Source organism: Myxine glutinosa, chromosome 1, assembly GCF_964187855.1.
Source record: "Myxine glutinosa chromosome 1, kmMyxGlut1.1, whole genome shotgun sequence".
Lineage (NCBI taxonomy): Eukaryota > Metazoa > Chordata > Myxini > Myxiniformes > Myxinidae > Myxine > Myxine glutinosa.
The window spans coordinates 157,583,392-157,596,076 of NC_136261.1; the positions used below are offsets into that span (position 1 = coordinate 157,583,392).

The following is a 12,685-nucleotide window of genomic DNA, read 5'->3' on the forward strand; positions in this document are numbered from 1 at the left end:
ATCCGGATTTGACGATTCCCACAGATCGTTCAGCCAAGCCATTTGAAGCCTGGTGACGTGGGCTGACAAACTTATGTTTGATGCCGTTCCGACGTGTGAACTCGGCAAACTCGGACGTGGAAATACACGAACCGTTATCATTCACGATCATCCTGGGCAGACCATGAGTGGTGAAACAGCGTCTGAGTCTTTCGATGACAATGGCTGACGTAGTACCACGCGTCACATAGGCATCAATCCATTTTGTGTGCGCGTCCGTAATTATTAGAATCATGCTGCCGTTAATAGGCCCGGCATAATCGAGATGTAGGCGATGCCACGGTTGGCTGGGCCATTCCCAGGGATGCAGTGGCGCTTTCGCAGGTGTATTCCGGGTGCTCTGGCAGGGGTAACAATGTCGAACATGATGTTCGATATCAGCATCAAGATTCGGCCACCACACATAGTTTCTGGCGAGTGACTTCATCTTCACAATCCCGGGGTGACAGTCATGGATTTCATCCATGACCCTGGAACGCAGATTTTTCGGGATCACGACACGACATCCCCAGAGTAGGCAACCATTTTCCAAGCTGAGTTTGTTTTTACGTGCTTTAAAAGCCGCAAAATCTGGGTCACCCTCAGGTAGCAAATGCCATCCAAGCTGTACAGCCTGGACAGTTCTGGACAGAACGGGGTCTCGTCGAGTATGACTGCAGATCTGGCCGGAATCGACAGCACAATCTTCCAGATGATCCATCAGTGCGATAATGGATCCTGGTGTAGGCGAATCATCAACGGATTCTGGAAGGGGTAACCGACTCATGGCATCTGCATTTGTGATAGACGAACCGGGCTTATAACATATGGTGTAGTCATAAGCAGCGAGAAACAGGGACCAGCGGATGATCCTGGGCGGTAGTGTGTCAGATGTCGCCTTAGTTGGACCAAACAGACTGATCAGCGGCTTGTGATCAGTGTGAATCGTGAAATGATGTCCAAGAAGGTACTGGCGAAATTTGCTGATGCCGAAAACGATTCCCAATCCTTCCTTGTCAAGTTGGGAATAGTTCTTCTCTGCCGGGGACAACGTTCTGGATGCAAATGCAACCGGTCTTTCCGTACCATCAGGCATCACGTGTGATAATACACTCCCCACTCCATACCGACAGGCATCGCATGTCAGCACAAGATCCTTCTCTGGATCAAAATGAACGAGAACATTGGACGATTTGAGCAGATCCTTCGAGGTCTGGAATGCTGATTGTTCAGTAGACCCCCAGCTCCAGGAGACTCCTTTCCTCAAAAGCCGATAAAGGGGGCCCAAAACGTCGGTCACATTCGGAATGTAACGACCATAGAACTGAAGCAAACCGAGGTATGACTTCAATTCGGTCACGTCTTGTGGAGCAGGAGCATCCTTGATAGCTCGGACTTTCTCATCTGTCGGGTGTAGACCCTCGGCATCAATCGTATGACCCAGGTACGTGACTGATGGCACCATAAACTTGCACTTGTCTCGACGCAAACGTAGGCCGGAGTCCGAAATCTTCTTCAGAACTCTATCCAGGTTTTGTAGATGTTCCGCGTCCGTACGACCAGTAACCAGAATATCATCCTGGTAACAAACGACGTTGCGTTCGGCGGCAAACAAACTGTCCATGACACGCTGATAAATTCCAGGTGCAGATTTCACTCCAAAACTGAGTCGGTGGTACCTGTACAACCCACGATGCGTGTTGATGGTAAGATACTGTTTCGAATTCTCGTCCAAGCAGAGCTGTAGATAGGCGGATTTGAGATCGAGTTTCGTAAACGTCTTGCCTCCCGTGAGACGAGCATAGAGGTCTTCGATCCTCGGGATTGGATATTTATCCAATGAAGAACACTTGTTCACGGTCATTTTATAATCTCCACATATGCGGATGGACTGGTCCGATTTTATGACCCGAACGATGGGCGCCGCCCATTCGGCATACTGGATTTGCTCGATGATCCCCAGATTTTCAAGATGATCCAGTTCCTTGTCAATCCACTCCCGCAGGGCGAAAGGGACTGGGCGAGCTCTGCAAAATATAGGATTGGCATCCCGGTCAACCCTGAGTTTAGCCGTATGTCCTTTCAAGGTTCCAAGCTCATCCTTGAAGACATCCGGGTACGTATCCAGCACATTTTTGAGTGTGTATGCTGCGGTAAGAGAAACGTTGGCTGCCCGGAGTTGATGAATGCTTTTCCACTTCAGTCGAATTATGCTCAACCAGTTCCCTGCCAAGTAAGGAAGGGCCCTTTCCAGGAATGACGATCAGGGGTAGGTGAAACTCACGGTTATCGTAGCCCACCGTGACGTCACATGTACCGCAGGGAACAATCTTCTCACCTGTATAGGTGGAGAGTCCATAGGTAGTAGGTTTCAGATGGGGTCGGTCAGCATCACTCCACAGGTTTGTGAAAACAGCATGGCTGATGAGCGAGACGGCCGCACCAGTGTCGACCTCCATTTGCAATGGTCGATTGTTGACGACAACAGTGGCAAGAAGAGGGTCCTGCCTATCGTGAGAATCAATATGAAACAGGTCATACGATTCTGAGTTGTCAGAAACAGAGCTCAGCTGGTCAAGCTCAGGTTCCTCCGAACCGATAAACTGATGAATCTTGTCAGCAGCTTTTCCTTTTCCCGATTTGCGAGTGATGCAAGCTGGAGCGATATGGCCAGTTTTCGAACAGAAATGGCAGGTGGCATCTTTGAACCGACACATCTCCGGAGGGTGCTTTCCGTTGCACCGAAAACATTTGTTGTGGGTTTGAGACTGCACTGGCTTCTGACGAGGAGCCTTGTTCCAACGTTTTGGCTGAACATGATCCAACCGATTCACAGCAGGACTGGTACCAGATGAGCGAGTGGCACCGATGCTTGAGCGTTGCGTTCAGCACTTTCCATGGAAATGGCGGTGTCTCTGGCATTTTGGAACGTCAGTCTTCTCTCAGCAAGCAGGCGTCTACAAGTGCGGTCATCGGACATGCCACCACCAGCAAATCACGGAGCATGTCATCCATCATGTCCCCAAACTCACACAGATGTGACAGTTTTTTGAGGTGTGCAATGAAGTCTGCGATCGACTGACCTTGCTGATGTCTGCACATGTAAAAATTAAACCGACACAGGATGACTGAAGGAGATGGATTACAATGTTCCTTCAAAGCGGCCTTGAACTCTGCATACGTGAGCTCCTGGATTGTCCGAGGCCGATCAGGTTTTTAATGAGTGTGAACGTCTCACCTCCGCAAACGGACAGGAAGACGGCCTTCATCCGGGCTTCGGTCGCGATGCCGTTCGCCTCGAAGTAAAAAGACAACCGCTCAGAATATGTGTCAAAATCCCCCTCATGAGGGTCGAATTCATCGATATGGCCGAAAGAAGTCATGGTCTAGATGTTTATCCTCGTCGCCATGTAAGGTATCTCGATCGTCGTACACGTTTATTCACTCTGCTGATACAGGCCCGATTCACCTCAGCGCCATCCGAGCTGGGGCGTAGGGATACAATGCGGTCACGGTGTAGGGATACAACGGTGAATATTTGCACTTCATACATGACACATATTGAGTTCTCAGTTTCTGTGAAGCCCCAGCTCAGGGACTTGGCAGTGTGTTTGTACTTCTTATCAGATACTAGCAGGAGTACCTGGCCTGGCGTTGCGGGGGGGGGGGGGGGGGGAGGGATGGGGGTAGGGGTAAGGAGGAGGCATGAGATGGAGGGGTGAGGAAGGGAGTGGGGAGAGTGGAATGTGGAGACAGAGTGAGGGGAGAGAGAGGGAAAAGATGTATTACATTTACATATTTGGGGGTGGGAGGGTGACTTTCACAATCCCCTCTGTTTTGGGGGAGGGGGAGGTGAGGGAAGGAAGAAAAAATTTCCCAGGCAAACAGTGCTTTAACCTCAGTGTTGCCCAGGTAAAAAAAAAAGGAAATTGTAATACCCTCTGCCACCACCAACAGGTGGCACTACACGGTACACATTTACATAGAGAATTTATGCCCCTCTCCCAGTCCCCTACACCCCCGAAGGAGGCCGCGACCACATAGCCTATGTTATCCCCAGACAAAGTTGTATTTGTATTTGTACCCCGAGTAAAGTATATGTGTTTATAGCTGGAGTACCCGGCGTTGCTCAAGCAAAAAAGAAACATTAACATATTTGAAATGAGGGCAAATATAATGTAAAAGCAGTTACATCAAAATCAGAATCCATCACAAATGCCAAAACATCATTTTACCTTTTTGTTGAATATATGCTGGTGAATGTGCCGTTGATCACGTTTCTGAGTTAAGTATGATGACTTTCAGGAAGAAGAAGTCTTACTAGTACTACCAACTTCGTACTCTTCCGGAATTGTTTTATTTATTTGTGTTCCAATGTTTGCAAATCGTTTTGTATTTATTTATGTGAATGTGTACTTGTATATAATTATAACTGTCATTAATCAAAAAGGTTTAGGCACTATAGAGCGAGTTTTTTGTTTAAAAATCCCCCAAAAAACAAACTTTTTTCAACATATTTATTTTGCCTAAAACACTCCCAGGTACTCACTGATGAACCTCTGAAGGTTTGACGAAGATCCGTTCAGCCATCTCTGAGAAAAATGGCGACAGACAGACCAACGGCTCTTATTATATACAGTAGATGTGAAAAGTTTGCTAGAATGTTTTTTTCCTGCAGTTCTGGGAGGATTCCATTGACACTTGCTACTCCTCCCTCAGTTTCCATTTTTTTAGGTCAGCATCCATAGAAAAGAAGTGATCTTTGTCCATGAAATCTCGTTCATAGTTCAGTCATTTCCTCTTTGCTGCCAGAAAATAGCTTGATCACAGTGAGTCTGTCCTTTTCCATTTGTCCTTTGTTGGTTCGTAGGTAATTGGTTCAGCTTTTCATGAATCATTTCACTTTGTACTGAAGAATCAAACAATCTCTTCTGACAATACCAGTATTTTTATTCCTATTAATTCAGCATGCAATGTGTCCATTGTGTGTTCTCTTATGATTCGTTTTCGTGCTGATACTAAATCTTGTAATCAAGCAATGTATAGAATCCATCATCATGAATCGTAATGCTATTTCTTTAGTGTTGTTCAGTCTATTACTGTGTCATTACTATACGTTCATATAACCCAGAATTAATGTCCCAACTAGTCTTGAATAATTGCTTCGGTGGCAAAATCTCTCAGAGTTGAAATATAAGTTATTGGTCAGAAATTGCCAAGAAACGTGCATTGGCCTCCAAAATATGCATCCCCAAAACACCACACCAGTCGCTTTGAGCCTTCGGCGCTTGCAGTGTCAGGCCAGGCCACTCATGTGTCCGCGGCCCATGAGTGGGTTGGTCCTGGGTGCTGGCCAGGGCTGGTTTATGTACCCAATCCACCCCTTCGAGGGTCTGAGGACAGAGAGAGAGAGAGAGCAAAAGGAGCAATATTGGAGAATAGAAGGTCGGAGTTTTACAGACCTGTCTGTGATGTGAGAGCAACAGACTTTACACTTTGGCCTCATCATAGGGAGAGTCCAATACTTTTGAGAACTTTAGATTCTACAGAATGCAGGAGGAACATTTGCGAGGCTGGAGTTCCAGTCCATAGCAGAGATCAGTACTCCATCGATCTACAGATAAAGGCCTTTCCCCAAAAAGAACTTGGATCGATAAAGGATGGCCAGTCTGCAGCAGGTTTTGGAGGCCAGCTTTGCAATGGGGTCAGCCCAGGAAAGGTCAAAGTTGATGGTGGTGCCTACAAATTCAAGAGACTGAGCCTCTCCAGTGAATAACCAAGGCAATAGATAGATGGGTTGGTTTAATAATCATTTCGGAGTGATTTTAGACTGTAAAACATTTCCAGGATTAAATGATGTGCTCCATTTATGTATCAGACTAGAGTCTAATGATTTCTAGATCAGCAGAGAGAAGCACTGCTGTTGTATGCCTAGCAGAAAGATGGGGGTACTGCACGACATAATATGGAGTCATCTGCAAAAAGTAAGAGAGGGTTTTCCAGAGCATCTGAGCTCATTAATATAGAAATCATCAGCACCTATCTTTACCAAAACCATCAAAAAATCATCAGGTAGAATTACCAGCAATTCAGTGAACATTTTCGAATTGGATATCAGGGTTAAACAATAATGTTCAAGTAATTTGCCCTAACATTCTCCATCCCCTTGACCAGTTCTATTGTAAATGGATAGTTTACCAGAAACAAAGCTCATCTCACGATTCTATCATTGAGAAACTTTGCTTAATCCAGGTACATTTACACCATTGGCTGATGATCAGTTTGCAAAACAAACTAGAACGAGCAATCAAAGATCGCATACCCTCACCCAGACTTGTTTTGTGTGGTTATATGGTACGTATTTTGTAGACATACTAAGACTAAGCCTAAGAAAAATATTCTAATTGAAAAAATAACAAAAACGAAGAAAAAAAAGACTAAGAAAAATATTCTACAGAATTTTTTTTTCTAATTGTACCGTACATACTTTATAGACATAGTCACATTCTAATTATAATTCTTGGGAAAAATTCAAGGGGCATAGAAAAGGCCCCTTTATATGGTATGTGCCATGTGGCTAAGTATAGAAAAGAAGGGACATTCCATAGCTTGGGGAAAATGCCAAACAATACAAAACAAGAGGGCGTCATGCAGAGCACGATACTTGCAAAATACGCCCCCCCCCCCCTCCCCAAGAAAAAAAATTCCATTGCTACAGCAAATTGTCCATTTCATCAAGATTAAAATTGACAATCTTGATCAAAGCTCGGGTCAATAGGAGGAAAATTGACGATTTTTCAGATGAAAATGATGATTTTGGAATGTTGACCTTGAGTTGGCCTTTGACCTTTTGACCTCAAAAATAGTTGGTTTCCCTATTTAGTGACTCAATGTGCAAATGCTGTTCAATTTTCAAGTCAATCGGATGAAAATTGACGGGTTTTTTTCAGATAAAAAGTGATGATTTTGGAAGTTTGACCTTGAATTGACCTTTGACTTTTTGAACTAAAAAAATAGTATGTTTCCCAATTTAGTGACTCGATATGCAAATGTTGTTCAATTTCAAGTCAATCGGTTGAGAATTGACGGCTTTTTAGATGAAAATTGATGATTTTAAAAATTTGACCTTAAGTTGAACTTTGACATTTTGACCTCAAAAATAGTTAATTTTCCAATTTAGTGACTTGATATACAAACGCTATTCAATTTTCAAGTCAATCGGATTTAAAATGGCGATTTTAGAAATTTGACCTCCAGATGACCTTTGACCTCAAAATCAATAGGCTTCTCAATTGGGACGACTTATACAACTTGGTGAAGTTTCGTGACGATCGGTTTGGAATTGTGACCTGTAGGCCGGTGACAAACAGACAAACAGACAGACAGACAGACAGAACCACAAACGCACCCGACCAATATACTTGAAAAAATTTCTATTTTGCAAGTAATAAGGGGCATTCAAAAAAATCTCGTGTTTTTAGGAGAAAATTAGGAGAAACCAAGTAATGCTCTGGAAATATTCATCTAAAGGGGCACCCTGCATATATGGGTTAAAACCCATCAGTACGTAAAGTTTTTTGAACTGTATGGATCAGATTGGTGCCACTTCTTCTCACAATTGTGTTTCTTCTCTCAATTCATCAGCCTCTTACTCGAGAAGCTTAAAAGGAAGAGTCTGCCCTGATGTTGCTGCAAAAGAAGAGCTCCAATACCACTATCAGAAGAATTGCTGCTGAGCACAAATGGCTTACTTGAGTCTGGGCGTTGCAAGATGGGTTTATGCAAGATGCAAGATGTTTATGCAAGTTTATGATGGTTGCAAGATGCAAGAATGGCTTACCCGATGTCCCTGCTCTCCATCTTGTTCTCCCGCTCCCTTTATCATATGTTTCATGTTTTATGTGTCAGTTTGTCTTTTTGTGATCAATGTTAGCTCTTACACGAGCCTCGATCTTGAATACAAAATTTTTTTTTTTGCTGAGGAGTAACTTCAGTGTTATGTAAGCCGACTCCCATGTGCTCTCTCCCCCAACCACCTCTCCATACCGTGCCATACCACCTTACTTGGGTTTACCTTTCCTGATCAAATCTGTGATTGGCACAGCGATGGCTGCACAATTGGAGATGTAATCCCGTGAATATTCAGCCATCTCCATAGACTGTCAACCTTTTCCTTCGGCATGAGTTGTGGTGCAACCCTGATGTTTTTGATGTTGTAGGTGTGAGGCCTAACAAGCTATCTGGTGACCCACAAAGCCCTTTCTGGTGACCCATGCTGTCTATCCTGATCACACACTTGGATGGTCTAGCCATGAGACAGGCTATGGACATCAAGCAGAGTAACTCCCTGAAGGTGGAACCATGCATGCTTATCCAAAGTGTGAGTATGGATCAAAATGTCCTCAACATAACTATCAACATTTTCCATCCCAACCAGCAACCTCATGTCCTACACAAGTGTGAGTTCACATTTACTAGCCTTTGCTTGCTAATTACAAGACATCATTTTGATCTGAATGAAATGCAAATCATCCAAACATTTGCCTTGATCATTGTTTTCAGTTTCATCTTGGATACACAATTCTTTCCCTTCAACATCCATCTCAAATCCCTCACTCCTACTCATTTCACCCATTTCCTTGTTTGATCCACCCATTTTTGCAAAGTAGTTGAAGAAGTTTAAGGAATAAGATACCATGGGTGGTTTGCTGATGCTTCCCGATGGTAAGGGCAGTTATTTATAATTTTGTGCAGACACACAATGGCATACAATTCCTAAAAGGCATTCATCGATATTTCAAAAGTTAGCAGATAGGACAACCACTTTAACAACTCTTTGAAGAAAGGCCTTAATCTATAATGCAATGCTCTGCCTGGAAAACACCAGGATGAAAGTGTAAATTTGCACCAACCTATTCCACCCTGAATCTAATTCAGATTTTACCAGGGAGAGAACATTATACATCTCTGAACTATGGACTGCATAGTGAATTATTGAAATCTATCGGAATTTTGAGAAGGGTACAAGAACAGCATACGTAAATATTATATAATACTAACTGTTTCCTCACTCTATGGGTTGGTATAGAATGCAAATTTCAGAGTGGATTAAAATCTTTGCTGAATCTAAATAACAGACTAAATTGATCCAATCATAATTTCGGGTTATAAGTGTTTTTCCATGTCTATGTGACACCATTGCTCTTCCACAGGGCTTGACTTTGGAAACAAAGTATACAAAAATATACAATATCTATATATACAAAGTCTACAAAAATAGATATACACAGGGTGTTTATAAAGTCCCGATCTTTTTAGTTACCCGTTATTTCTCTGAAATCGATAGAAACTTTATAAACACTGCGTATATATATATATATATATATATATATATATATATATATATATATATATATATATATATATATATATAAATCAAAAAGAGCACCTTCACAGTTATAACTGTTCTAATTGTACATACTTAATAGACATAATCAGATGGTAATAGTACTTAGTTTATAAACGTACTCACGTTCCCCATTAATACGTACTTTATAGATGGAGAGACGTTTTAATTATAGTACATATATTATAGACATAGTCGCGTTCAAATAATACGTATTTTATAGACATACTCACATTGTAATTGTATGTACCTTAGATATTTTATCGGGTTTTTTCCAATAATGAAATTGGAACAAAGTTGACCAATTTAAACGATGATTTTCTGCAGAATCCATGGCCAAAGCAAATTGTGTTTCAAGATAGCATCAGCAGCATTTATTTCAGGCCTTGAAATGCAGCTCAGATCAGTGGCTTGACTTGCAGGCCAGGGCGGCCTTCGTCAACTTTCAAGTCGGCTCGTCTTGCTTGTGGTCTGAGGTGTGCCACAAGGTCTCATAAGGGCTTTACGAGCATACCCAGGCAGCCTTAGGCACAATGCAACAAAGTTGTCTAAAGTAAAGACAGCAGTTTTATGTCTAGTTCAACGCTATATTTTGATACTTTTCATGTGAATTGTGTCCAAGTTATCTATGCATGTTCCTGAGCATGACTTGTACACAGTTCGATCTGCTGTAGTCTATAATCTATATCATTTAATAAGTTATTTTCCAAACACACAGTATATTGTACCAATACACAGTACACACTCCCAAAAAAATGCTCATTTCAGGTGAGACATCTATGAACCCACGTGACTGGTACCCTGCTGGTATAGGGTGTTCAAATGTCTTCACCCCTATTTGAAATGTCATCATCACCCCAGCGCAATGTAGGGGGGGCATTTGTTGACATCATTTTCAGAACATAATTCTGTGAAATTAATGAAAGAAATTCTTTTTTGCAATTACTATAGTTTGTGATTTTTTATTGGTTCAAAGGTTATAAGCAAAACAAATGGGGTGATGACATTTGGAACACCCTGCATATATATATATATATATATATATATATATATATATATATATATATAGTTACGTTTGTAGGGGGTAGGCAGTGATTACTTTAGTCCAGGTAGATTTGCATAGATTAGTGTGGTCTGACTGTCACGAAGAAGAATAACCACCTCGATGTACTATAAGTATGGACTTTGTATTAGACTGGACTGTCGGGTTACGTTTGTATCTTCGTCCCCATTAGGAGGAGTGGGGTATGTTAATTAGCTCAGGGAGTATGGGTAATTATCCCTTGTACGTCGTTACCTCTGTATTTTATTTCCTATGTCCCTTTTGGCACCACACCATAGACACGTAGCCACACAATCGCCCACATTTAAAGGCCCTAATAAAATAATAACATACCGGAAGCCATGACATTGAGCGCTTTTGGGTCTTCGGGGTCTTTTTGGTCTTCGGGGTCTTCTGGGTGTTTTGGGTTTTCCGGGTGTTTTGGGTCTTCGGGGTGTTTTCGGTTTTCTGGGTGTTTTGGGTTTTCTGGGGGTTTTGGGTCTTCTGGGAGTTTTGGGTCTTCGGGGTGTTTTGGGTCTTCAGAGTGTTTTGAGTCTTCGGGGTGTTTTGGGTGTTCTGGGTGTTTTGGGTCTTCGGGGTGTTTTGGGTCTTCGGGGTGTTTTGGGTTTTCTGGGTGTTTTGGTTCTTCAGGGAGTTTTGGGCCTTCGGAGTGTTTTGGGTCCATGGGGGGTTTTGGGTCTTCGGGGTGTTTTGGGTCACCGGGGTGTTTTGGGTCTTCGGGGTATTTTGGGTCTTTGGGGTGTTTTGGGTCTTTGGTGTGTTTTGGGTCCTCAGGGTGTTTTGGGTCTTTGGGGTGTTTTGGGTCTTCGGGGTGTTTTGGGTCTTCTGGGTGTTTTGGGTCTTCGGGGTGTTTTGGGTCTTCATGGTGTTACAAATTTATGTGAATTACTATTCAGGTCTTTGCTTATCAATGTGTAGTCGATTAAAGGTTGTTGTGATTAAAGGGTCAGGAGCCCTTCTGGGAAAAAGGAGACCGGAAACGGAAGAAGAAAAGACACGAGGTCCTGGAGAAGCGACGATTCTTCTTCTTCCTCGCCGAGCTCGGACGCGAGCGGTATCGATTGAGCAACATAAGAGAATCGGCGTTTAAAAGCCCGTCTGGCGAGAGGAGTTACCGGGACGTGTAACTACCCTTTGACACGTCAAGTCACTGTGGGTTCTTGCACGGAACCAAGCAGCTGGCACAGTTCGCCTCCCCGTCTACAAGGCCGCGTACGGGTCGCACCTTGGGCCGCGCGCACTGGGCAAGCCGCGTGTTGCTTTGCCTGCTTTGCTTTACCCGCTTGGCTTGGCCAGGAGGTGCGTGCTGCAGCCGTTGTTCCCGGTACGGGACGTGCCCGGTGAAAGCACGTCAGGAAGGGTCCGTTCAACCGCCCACGTGCGGAGATCGACCCACAGGCGTACGGAGACATTGAGAGAGACATTGACCATGGAGGGAGTCGGGAGTGGGGCTCACGTGAGGAAGGTATAAGATGGCCATCTTAGAGTTATTATCGATGAGTTTACATCTTTGTACTATTGATTGCTGATTGTGAATGGTTGTTGATTGCTCGGGGAATATATCATTGATTATTCCGGAGCCTTGGTGTGGGGTTTCTTATTGATTGGAATTCATATTGATTGCGTTACGAAAGCGCAGAAATAATAGATCTTTCTGGCGGAGTTCCTCTCACGGTCCGGGGGTCACCGAGACCAGGTAGTCACCGGGAGGACCACGTAACAGAATTGGGGGCTCGTCCAAATTACGATTTGCGGATTCGCAATTGGGTCTACGTCCGGGATCTAAAATTGTATAAAATAATAAAATAATATTTTTATTAATAAAAATTTATTAATTAAGTATTAATGGGTAAATTTTTGGGGAAATTGGGGTAAAGTCTTGGGTGAAGGTTAACAGGTGTTAACGATAGGCACCATGGCGTTTGTGGCACAGAACTTTGCGGTAACCCCGAGTGAGGCACAGTTCCGAGCGTTACTAAAGTCGGACCTCTTGAAATTGGCCAAACATTTTAACTTGGAGGTCCGAACTAATTTGAGGAAGGCAGAGTTGCAGACCACGGTGATACAGTCTATGGTGGGATTAGGAACATGGGACGAGTTAGCCTGGCAGTGGCTACCCGAAGAACCAGAAGACGTTGAGCTCCGGAAACTGGAGTTGCAATTACGGAGCCAGGAACGGATCAAAGAAGAAGAAAGGA

The 12,685-nt window shown here is 43.5% G+C and overlaps 1 long non-coding RNA gene across 1 annotated transcript in view; it reads left to right on the forward strand.

The window, feature by feature from the left end:
* The first annotated feature begins 7,595 nt into the window (after positions 1 to 7,595).
* Positions 7,596 to 12,685, forward strand: part of LOC137430260 (uncharacterized) — a 36,175-nt gene continuing 31,085 nt past the window's right edge. The window contains exon 1 of the long non-coding RNA XR_010985026.2: positions 7,596 to 8,398. This is a non-coding gene — a long non-coding RNA (uncharacterized LOC137430260). The remainder of the gene's footprint in view (positions 8,399 to 12,685) is intronic.